Raw genomic sequence first — 11835 nt, 5'->3', positions numbered from 1 at the left:
AAGGGAAATTTGATTATGATCTGCATTCAAAGCCAGGAATTTCATGATGTCAAATGCAGTTAGCATTTAGATATCCATTGTTCTATAGAGTGCTTTAGTATCTTGATAAAATACATCATTCCGGGAAAAAAATATGTTCAGATTGGTTATGCCTGCGTTTCATTTCCTTTTTCTGCAAAATAATCTACCACAAGCTCACAAACAGAAAAAGTGCTAGTTAAATAGATAATAACAATATGATATTTAGTAAGAGGGGCAATATGAAGCAGGAATATAAAGCAACCTGATTTTGAAATCTTAGGTCTTTTGTTTCAAATTTCCCTCCAATACTTATCCCAAGATGTTAGCCATTCTTTCCAGGGCATTTAATATTTCCATCTGCAAAATGGGTTATATATTTGGATGACAGCAAGCCACTGTTACCTAGCCAAAATTACTACCAGAAAATTCATCTGCTTTGCAAGAGGATTGAGGCAAATAATTAATTTCTGTCACTGTTTGGACTCATTAAAAAGCAAATAGGAATAGACTGGATAATGGGGTTCAGACCTGTAATCCCAGGGACTCAAGAGGTAGACTTTAGCAATATGTTGGCTCAAGGCTGAGTGAGAGGGAAAGAGTAGTGAGTTAGGGCAGGTAAGATTCTAAGAAATAATCTGAAGCAAAAAGGAATAGAAGTATGTTTCAAGTGGTAAGTGTGTTAGAACACTTGCTTAAGAATCACAACTGCCTGATTTCAAATCAGGAAGAGAGAGAGGGAAAAAGCAGTAGAAAAGAGAAATACCAGCTTCATAATTACTTTCTTCTCTTTTGCTTGTATTTTAGAAAGTAAATATGGACCTTTAATGTGAGATGACTTTAATGCTCTTCCTTTTTTATCCCATGAAGGTAAACTACTTTCAAGAAAAGCTGCTTATTCCAAAACCAAAAAACATCAGAAAAGGAACTCAATTCTATCTTACTCCTGCATGACTTTGTCGACTTAATGATCAGGCATGCTCATAAACAACTTCTGATGTGGTTAACTGAATTTGTCAAGGTACATTCTGACTAGAAATGGGGTAGAAGTGGGTGGGATTCACCACTTTCTCAGGTTCCAGCCAAGGACAGGAAGCTCTACTAGATCTTTAGGTATCCTAAACACAATTCAGTCATGAGAGAAATGGTTATAAAATGTGGAACACCATTCCTGGCAAATGTAACTGTAACCCTCTATAGATTACCCTGACAGTTAAAAATAAAATAAGAATGTAGAACACCAGCTCTGGGAATTCTCATAGATTTAGTTTTACAATGTATACTTCTAACAAGTCAGTTTGATTGCCATTTACTCAGATAGTTTTATTTTCACTGAGACTTGATAACGTCATTTCACTGTGTTTCATTCAAAGAAATATTAGCTAACTTCTTTTTGTTTTTTCTCATTTTATCCATTTTCACTTTGGTTTTATGGCGTATTAGGATTCTTTCCTGAGAAATTTGACATCTGGTTCCCTGTTGGTCAACAAAAATTGGTTTCTACAAACATATAAGGAATTGGGCTTCACATGGATCATTCAACTTTGTAGAATTAGAAGGACATTCAAAGATGATCATTTAAGTTTAAATTTGATTCACTTGCTCATTAGGCTAAGGGATTGACACCGTCAGAGTTTTAGTTACATCCTTCCTCAAGTTTCAGGATGCTTCAACGGAAGTGTGAAATAAGCCTGAGGAAGTTGGTTTGTCATGAGAGCTGGGGAGAATGACAGAGATTCTCATGCATGTAAAGAACATTTGATATAATTCTCTTTCCTCAGACTGGGCAACATGGAAGGGGGCTGAATACAGAAGCTGGCTTTGCTACCTTTAGGAGATCAGTATGTCTGGGCCAACATATGGACAGCACTTGCTCTCTGTGATATTGGATCTCAATTTGGGAACCCCATTCCTGTCTGTGTATTCAAATGGGCTGTGCTCAAAATTCTTCCACTTCTATATGCCTAACGCAACTGCCTTCACCGATAGTTGTTACAGTTAGTTAAGTTACATGGTTCCACCTCTTATCTTGTTGGCTAGCTGTATATTCACTTCTTGAAAGCCTAATATGTGCACATGATTCTGGTGCACTGAATTTAAGAGATGTAAATTGAGATGGACTTATTAAGCAGGAAGGAGAATGGTTGAATAAAGTCTAACAGAAAATGCACACATCCATTCAAGGACACTATTTTATGGATACATATGGCCAGTGACTATCAGCGAGAGATTGTAACCAAAAAGTTTGCAATAGTATATGTCCCTGTTTCTTTCAGAGACCTAGATAGAAGCTACAAAGGAAATTATCATGTCTCAAGTCTATCTTCAAGTGAGAGATGGCCATACAAGATCTGGAGCCATGGATCCACACTCAAAGCCACATAACACTTGGCAACATGAGAGGATATCTCTCTCTGAGGAGCTCATAAGAGAACAAACAAGATGACATGGTTGCTATCATTACAGAAGGGCACAAAGCTATCTAATACTATTAGGAGTGAAAGAAGAAGGAAATGAAATTGGATGGAATTAACATAATTATGTATGAACATGTAAATGGATTCTCACATCGACAATATGGTGTTTCCATTAAACCTTTCTCATAAAACCAAACTATAAAAAATGAAGTTATTTGGACAGGAAACAAAGATGAAATAAGTCCATATTTAAGCTTCAAAGCTAAGGGTATTTCAAGTATTTTGGGTGCAATGATAAATCTTGAATAACTTTAAATAATAATGGTGCAATTTTTCTAGTACTGAGAGTGATTATCTTAAACAACATGTCAATGGTTTTGCTAGTTTCTTGGCCTACATATATTTTTTCAAAATTTCAACATTAGACATGACTATTAAATTAATACCCATGCCACAAATGAGTATGTTCAAAATATGTTCATTCCAAATCCACCAAACCTGCTCTGTATTTTTTTTCTATAATTGTATGGTCATGTTAGAATTTACTTAGTGTCCTTTGCTCAACATTCTGCAAAACACATAGATAGGTTTATTTTTACTCTATTTTTGTTTTTCTTGTGCTTGTGTGTTTTTGTTGTTAAAACATTTGCAATTTTTACATAAACATTTTATTTGTGACTCACGTCTTTATGATGATTCATTGCTTACAAAATTGGTTTATATTTTTACCAGTAAAAACTGCATTTATTTTTTAAAAGTTTATTAAAAACATGTTGTTCTGTAATTGTGAATTCTTTTCTGTTGCTAAGATATCATAGTTGACATGGGTATGGTTAGGAGGTTATGTTTTCCTTGTGTAGTGGGTATCCCTTTATTCCTTTGATTTTCAATAGTTAAGCCTCTGTACTAGTAGTATTTCAGAAGCAACAGCTAGAACTTTTAATGTTTGCCATAGACACTTCCCTAGACACTCAATATCAAATCTACTTTATACAATCCCTCCAAAAATACTAGTTTGAACCAATGGCTGGTAGCTTAAATCCTATCCTTGCTATTTGGGTAGCTGAGATTGTAAGGATTGTGGTTTCAGGCTAGACAAGCAATAGCTCAACTAATAGGCGAATGTGATTGTGTGTATCTCTCATACAGCTAGGTGAGAGGCTGAAATGAGCAAGACAGAAGTTCTAAGCCATCATTAGTAGAAAATTCTGCAAGAGGTGGCATGTGTCTCTCATTCAACTAATATAAGAAGGCTAAAATATTTTTTATGGCAAAGGACATAGCTAGTAAATTAATTAGGAAGCCTACAGAATGGGAGAAGATCTTCACCAACCATACAATGGACAAAGGCCTCATATCTAAAATATATCAACAACTCAAAAAAATTGAATCACTCCAAACCTAATCTCCAAAGTAACAAAGATCCCATTAAAAGATGGGCCAAAGACTTAAAGAGAGTTTTCTCTGAAGAAGAAACAAAAATGGCCTATAGACACATGAAGAAATGCTTGACATCTCTGGCCATAAAAGAAATGTAAATCAAAACAACTCTAAGATTCCACCTCTCTCCAGTTAAAATGGCCAGGATCAAGAAATCTAATAACAACAGATGCTGGAGGGGATGTGGCCAGGAGGGATCACTACTACACTGTTGGTGGGAGTGCAAACTCATTCAAACACTATGGAAAGCAGTATGGTAGTTCCACAAAAGACTAAACATAGAGCTCCCCGATGACCCAGCAATTCCACTATTAGGCATTTACCTAATTGTCCAGAAACAAGGACATACTAAATCCACTAACACAACGATGTTCATTGCAGCACTATTTACCATAGCAAAGATATGGAACCAACCCAGATGTCCCTCACTTGATGAATGGATCAACAAGATGTGGTATTTATACACAATGTAATTCTATGCTGCTGTCAGAAAGAATGACATCGCCCCATTTGTTAGGAAATGGAAAGACTTAGAAAACTCATATTAAGTGAAGTAAGCCAGACTCAAAGGAACATAGGCTCAATGGTTTCCCTCATTTGTCATAATCAGTAGAAACCTTGGGCTCTCCTAGCAGAGATTTGCAATACAGCAAAACCTAGATACATAAGGCCATCTAATATGACGCTAAATGAAAGGATCTCTAGGATATAGAAACAAAAGCCATATAATGAGTGATTGTTGTCCTTAATGTACTATGTTATCTCTCATCTCTTTTGCTGTCCCTTGGTTATCTTATATTGTTATAGTATCTCACTTTGTTATCTGATATATCGGATATATTTGTATTTGGTTATTTGAAATTGGATAGGGAAGGAGGGGAAACAAGATGAGGGGCGGGCATGGGGGGGAGAGAAATGGGGACCAAGACATGAGGAAGGGTATCAATGTATGTGAATTAATTCATCTTCTATCTGGAGAATATAATGTAACCCTTCTATTAATTACAATAAAAATATATGAAAAAAATGTAGGCTAAAATAGGCCATCTATGGTCTAGACACATACCAGGCAAGAAGTAAAATCTAATCTCAAAAATAATCAATGTAATAAACAACTGGAAGTGTAGCTCAGTGGTAGAGTACCTGCCTAGCCAAGTGCTTGGCCCTGATTTCAAAATCCAATACTACCTCTCTCTTTTTAAGTCCCACTACTTTTATTCTTTACTGAGGATGCAAAATATTTATCTAAATCTTAAGAAAAACAACTATCTTGCTTATTTGGTAACATTTTATTAAATGACCTGTACAAAACTAATAAATTTTTAAAACTTTCACAACAATGCTAATGAACAGAGCACAAATAACTGCTAGAATCCAGGTGTCCTTCATTATATCAGGGTTGACATATGGTGGCTTCAATATGTCACGGGTTTTTATAAAAGGTATATCTAATTCTGTATAATGGAGTTTTTGCTGTGTCACAGGATTTTGTGGTATGTAGATATTTATATAATATTTATGATTTTAATTATTTTTGCATAAAATTAAAACAAATATAAAATATTTTCAACATATTAAGAGACTATTAAATCAAAATAAATTACAGTATGTATTTCATCTATGGATGAATAATATACTATACACTATGAAAATTTATTACATCACTACTGCTTGCGCAAATTTGCAACATGAGATTGTCTATATGGCACACTATTGGCTGATAGAATGGAAGGTGACCAACCACAGCATTAAGTTCTGTCACCTGGGTGCTAATTGGCTTAGTCAGTGACCATAGCATCGGTCTGCTTTCCCTTCTGCACTCTATATGTTCAGTATCTCTCCTTGTTCACTTCACATCAACATCTGATCGCTATAAGTAGTATTGTTTTGCAGTGTTGTATTGTGTTTTAGTGACATTTTCATAAAAATTTGTATTTATTTCAAGCCCTACGATACCACCAAACATTCTACCAGAGCAAGATGCTTACCATAAAAGACAAAATAGAACTTCTTAGTATGGCAGAGAAAGGCAAAAATGATGCAGCTGTAGGCTGCCCTTACGGGATATTAGGTCTATAAATGACTTTTAACAAGACTTGCAAACAGGGTAGTTGCCTGCCACAATAAGACCATTCTAGGACTCTGCATTGACCCTGTGGATAAATTCATTCAGGAAGAGAAATATTCTGCTGGATACCAACGCCATCTTAATGATATTTTTGAGGAAAGCATGAACATTCATGACAGTGATGAACATGAAGTCAAGGGAAACAACAAAGAATCGACCAATCCAGCAGACCAATCCATTCAGTGCCAGCAAGGGCTGATTTCAAAAATCTCAGATGCTGTGGACTGAAGAACATTTCTCTACATGGAGAAGCTGTCTTTAAGGATAAAGCCAGAGCAGAGAATATGAGCACATGAATGACATGTTCAAATTCATCATCGAGGAAGGGGGCTGTAAGCCTGAACAAGGTTTTAACATGGATGAGACAAAGTCAGCAAGTGAAGAAGAGAGCAAAAAGAAGAGCCATAAGTTAGAGAAGAGGAGGTTTTAAGTATGCTCCATATTGGCATGTCGGTTTATAAGCATCTTCTCACTGAGTGGGAAAACAAAGCAGCAAGAGCATGAACTGGAGCAGAGAGTTGACTCTAGCTCTATACAGCTTGAGCTTAGAATTAAAGAAATGTATTATATGTGAATAATTTATCTTCCTATCTAATAGATTATGACCCTATAGATAACCACTGTTATCTCTCTGATATGAATAGCCTCCTTGATTAAGCAATTCACTTCCTGGTTCTCCTTACTGAAGGAACACTTGGAAAAATAATTATATTACAGGAACTAAACCAGACACAAAGAAAGGCTCCAAGGTTTCCCTTACTTTTTATAATTAGTTTTGTCTAGGAGAGTCTTAGCAGAGAATCACAGTAGCTCAATAGCTATGTACATATGATTATGTAAAATTATGCTAATCAAAATGAATTCCAAGGGAAACAAAAGATTTACTTTTTAAGCTAGTGTGTGAAGTTATTCCTTTTTTTTCTTTATTTCCCCTATTGCCATTTTTTTTTTTTTGGTGGGTCTTGGGAGTTGAACTCCGCCTGGGCACTGTCTCTGAGCTCTTCAACTCAAAGCTACCACCCTACCTCTGGGCCTGAGAATTGTCCCTAAGCTCTTCAGCTCAAGGCTACCACCCTACCCTTGTCTTCAGCTCAAGGCTACCACCCTACCCTTGGGCCAAGCTCCACTTCCTGTTTTCTAGAGGTTAATTGAAGACAAGAGTCTCAGGTACTTTTGTGCCTGGGATGGCTTTGAACCTTGATCCTCAGATCTCAGCCTTCTGAGTATCTAGGATTATAGGAGTGAGCCATTACACCCAGCCCTATTGTCACTTTTTATTTTGGTTTCCTGGTCTTGTTATATATGTTTATCTGATTTGGGGAAAAAAAGAGAATAAGAAAACATTGAGATAAAGGAAAAAATGTGAACCACTATAATAGTGGTGCTTACAAGACATTATGCTAGACTTTACAACTTGGAGGGAAAGTGGAGTTGGGGGTGAAGGAAAGTGGGAGAAAGCAAGGGAGGGATGACATGATCAAAAATATACTCAGTACTCTATTTTTGTAACTCTAACCTCTCTGAACCTCACCTTTGGAATAAAGTGGAATTAATTTTTTTTTTAAAGAAACACCAGTGGGGGGGGAGGGAAATGGGGACAAAAGCATGAGAAGGGGTATCAATGTGTGAGAAGTAATGTGCCTACTATCTGGCAAATACAGCTGTAACCCCTCAACAAATTACAATAAAACAAAAGAAACACCAGTGAAGCATGTGGCATTCTAATGACAGCCATGTATAAAATAAGCTGCAATAGAAAAAGCTATGGCCAAATAAATCAGAACAGATGCAGTCATGATGAGCACAGCGGTGACTGGCTGTAGACCAGAGAATGCTGATATCCTAATAATTGTCCTGAAATCAGTTAAACCATGCATTAATGAACTGGAAGAGATTGCTGGGTGCCTGTGGATCACACCTGTAATCCTAGCTACTCAGGCTACTGAGATCTGAGGATCAAGGTTCGAAACCAGCACAGGCACAAAAGTCCTTGAAACTCTTATCTCCAATTAACCACCAGAAAACCAGAAGTGGCTATGTGGCTCAAATTGATGAGCTCTAGCATTGAGCCGAAGTACTCAAGGACAATGCCCAGGCTTAGAGAGATAAAGCCCCACGACAGACAGACAGACAGACAGACAGACAGACAGACACACACACACAGAGAGAGAGAGAGAGAGAGAGAGAGAGAGAGAGAGACAGAGACAGAGACAGAGACAGAGACAGAGACAGAGACAGAGACAGAGAGACAGAGAGAGACAGAGAGAGACAGAGAGACAGAGAAACAGAGAGAGAGAGACAGAGAGAGAGACAGAGACAGAGAGAGAGAGAGACAGAGAGAGAGAGAGAGAGAGAACTAGAAGAGAAAATGCTACCTACCTCAGCATTCAGTGAGCAAGGAAAATACAAACAAGGAGGAATATTGCTATTAGGTACCATAGTGAGAGTGTTGCTTTCTCTTAACTTTCACTAGTAGAATTGTACAGAAAGGAAAACAACATGGCCCAGAAGATGAGGATTATATTTCTGAACTGAAACAAAATCACAAATTTAAGAATTGTAAAGATTGCAGAAAGTATCCATGAAAGTTCTAGTGAAGAGCCATGAAAAGAGCCTTGTTGTTACCATCTTCACCATCTGAAAACCCAAGTGTGGATTTGTGTTTATCTCTATGACAAGTCTCAGGACTGTTTAAGATTTAATTTTTTTCCTGCCAGTCCTGGGACTTGAACTCAGGGCCTGAGCACAGTTCTTGAGTGTTCTTAAAGCTACAGCTCTACCACCGGAGCAACAGCACAATTCTGGCTTTTTCTTTGTATGGTTACCAAGGAATCAAATCCAGGACTTGGTGTATGCTAGGCAAGCACTCTACCACTAGTCTATACTCCCGGCCAAGATTTACATTTACATTTAACCACATCAATTTGACCTTTATAATATACAGAGAGAATATGCTAAATTACAAATATCATGATCTCTTTCTACTCAACAGTGCTGATCAGTGAGATACAGGCTACTATTGTTCTATTATCTGATGATAACTTTTCTGGTTCTTCAAAAATACAATAATAAAAGATAGCTATTACTGTAAGGAAATTTTCCTATCTGATTTGAGTTAGTAGTTGCTGAGAAAATTTTAGGGTTCTACATAAATATCCCCTGCCTTCAATCCTGACCAAGGAATTTTGCTTTCACCATCAGAGGCAGTGTCTCCCTATCTTTGTTAAGTGGATTTGAATGAATCTGGTGAGGATTGTCATATATTTGATGTTCTATTGAGTATTAGTATCAGAAAATGTGTTAACCACATGTCACCATAATGATATCTTTGTCTCCATTTATGGAAAAGGAAACATCCTTTTCAATTGCATGTTATGTGCCAAAAGAAATTGGCTGGTTGGTATTAGAGCTGGTTTTCTAGAATAAGTGAGACTGATTTTAAGTCCAAGTTTTTAATAAGCAGAAATCTTACTTCCACTTCTTTTAGAGACTTATCATCTCTAGAAAAGACTATTTATTCTCTCCAGCAGAAACCAAGATAATGTAATATGAACCTCTGAATGATCCTGCTGTATTTTTTATAGAGGGAATGACAATGAATAAAGACTCTTAATTTTACTAATGGAAGTGAAAACAAAACCATCCCCTGCTTTATGTGGGAAGAATTCATCTTCACTGGCAAATTACCAGGTGGTTTTCTACTTACCCTTATTTTGTGAACTTTTCATTTAAAATATGATGCAAGCAATTTTCCAAGGGGACTAATGGATTATTAAAGGATGAGTGTGTCCCTAGAGGAAGGCAACCATCAGGCTATAAAGCATCTTGAGCAAAAGCATTTGAGGTCCCTGAAAGCTTCTGTGCATGCATATCCATGTGAAACCCACGTCTAATCCAGTGACTAGAATGAAGTGGGAGGCAGCACAGGTAGGGGTGTGGGAGCTACACAGGAGTTCCTCTATTTTGCACCTAATGGCAGTGGAGCTTTTCCACAGGATGTCCATCATTCTCAAACTTCTTTTCTACATTGACCTTTGCCCTGTGGCATGTGAAGAAGGCAGAAGTGAACTGAGAAAGGTCAGAGGGCAGTCACAGGATGGAAAAGAGAAAATACATTCAAGAGATCCAGTCATTGCTGAACATAGCAAGACCATTGGCTGGTTATTTAAATGTAGGTACATGAGCCTTTGGAAAAAGTAGAAGAGCCCCTACCTAGGCCGTGCTCAGTGTAATACTAGCTATGTTTATGTGTGTGTGGGGGGGGGGATTGATGTCAAATTAAACCCCTTAAGCTCACCATCTAACTTACCAATCTACTTTGAATGAATACTTGACAAACAAAACCAAATCTATACCTACAGAGGGCTGTGCTACCTAAACAAGGGAATTAAATAGACTCTTGGATCCAGCCCAGCATTGTATTTGATAAGGGAAACATTGACCTATTTGTATTTATAATGACATTAAGTCATAAGAAACCCTTACTCCAAGGAGATGTTGAAATGTTCGTGTATCTTAAGAGTTCAGTATTAAGAAGATTGAGACGTGGGATCATCAATTGCTATGCAGGTCACTGGTCATGCCTAGTATGAAACTTGTCACTAAAATTCTATAACCATGATGCAGATGTGTTTGAAAGATATTTGTATTCCAGTCTGCTTGAAGAAGCAGAAACAGGAGGATGGTGGTTACAGGCCAGCCCAGGCAAAAGAAGACTCTATCTCAAAAAGAATCTAGGAAGGTCAGGTGATCTGGACCTTAGCTCAATTAATAGACCACTTGAAGCCCTGAATTCAATCTCCAGTACTGTCCCCCCACCACAAGAAAAAAAAAAGTGTCCTTAACTTTTCCTTTAATAATGAAAATAAAAGTCTAGTATCTCTGTAAAGTATGTATTTATTTGTACTATAAAAATGTTTAAATTCAGAAGCCAGTTTGCCAATGTTCTAATTGACACTGACAGATGTGCATCTTCAGCAAGATCTACAGGATACTTAGAGCCATCTCTCCAGTATTCAGCAAATTCATTCCTAAAAATAGCCCAGTTCCAACTCTCTTCATAGCTCTTCCAGGTCTCCTGGAGGATGTGATTGATTCCATCTGAAACTTTCAAATCAAAGAAGGGTGCAGCCGTTATCACAAAACAAAACTATACTAAATAATGGAAGACTACTAGCCTGAAAATTAATAGATAGATATCTGAGACTTTTTTAAGTGTTCCATTGATTTGCCATTGTTAACATTGGCCTCAATTGTAATAAGTTAGAATATCTCTTTAATTTAAAAAAAAAGTCAATATTATTGAAAAAATTTTCCTGCGGGTCAGTCCATCCTGAAGCAGGAATATAGTAGTTCTTGAGGTCATGGTTAGGGTTAGTTTCTGATTCTGTCATTTATAGAATTCGGGATTGTAAACCATTTTACTTTCCCTGAAGCTCGGCTATAAGATCTGAAGTCTAAGAAGTGGACGTACATTATATATGGTTATTTATGGTTATTATAATATATGGTAATATTTAAATATAAATACATGTACCAAAGTATACAAAATGTACACATGCATATGCCTGCTTGATAAATGTCAGGTGCCATAATTATTAATAATTCAAATCAATTTCCATTCTGCTGCCTAATAGAAATTTACAAGGTTATATATGGGATTTTCAAATACAATTCCCATATTTTCAATTACTTGGTGTAAGTTAAAATTTTTAATTCAGATTAAGTTCTGTCAATGTGCACTCATTACCTATCAAAACCAAGCCAACTGGTAGATACAGGTCTTTAAAGAATGTATGGCCAGGCCAGGAGCGTGGCCTAGTGGTAGAATCC

The sequence above is a fragment of the Megascapheus bottae genome, chromosome 14 (genome assembly GCF_031878675.1).
Source record: "Megascapheus bottae isolate mThoBot1 chromosome 14, mThoBot2.hap1, whole genome shotgun sequence".
NCBI classification, from domain to species: Eukaryota; Metazoa; Chordata; class Mammalia; order Rodentia; family Geomyidae; genus Megascapheus; species Megascapheus bottae.
Note: the sequence above shows the minus strand (reverse complement) of the source record.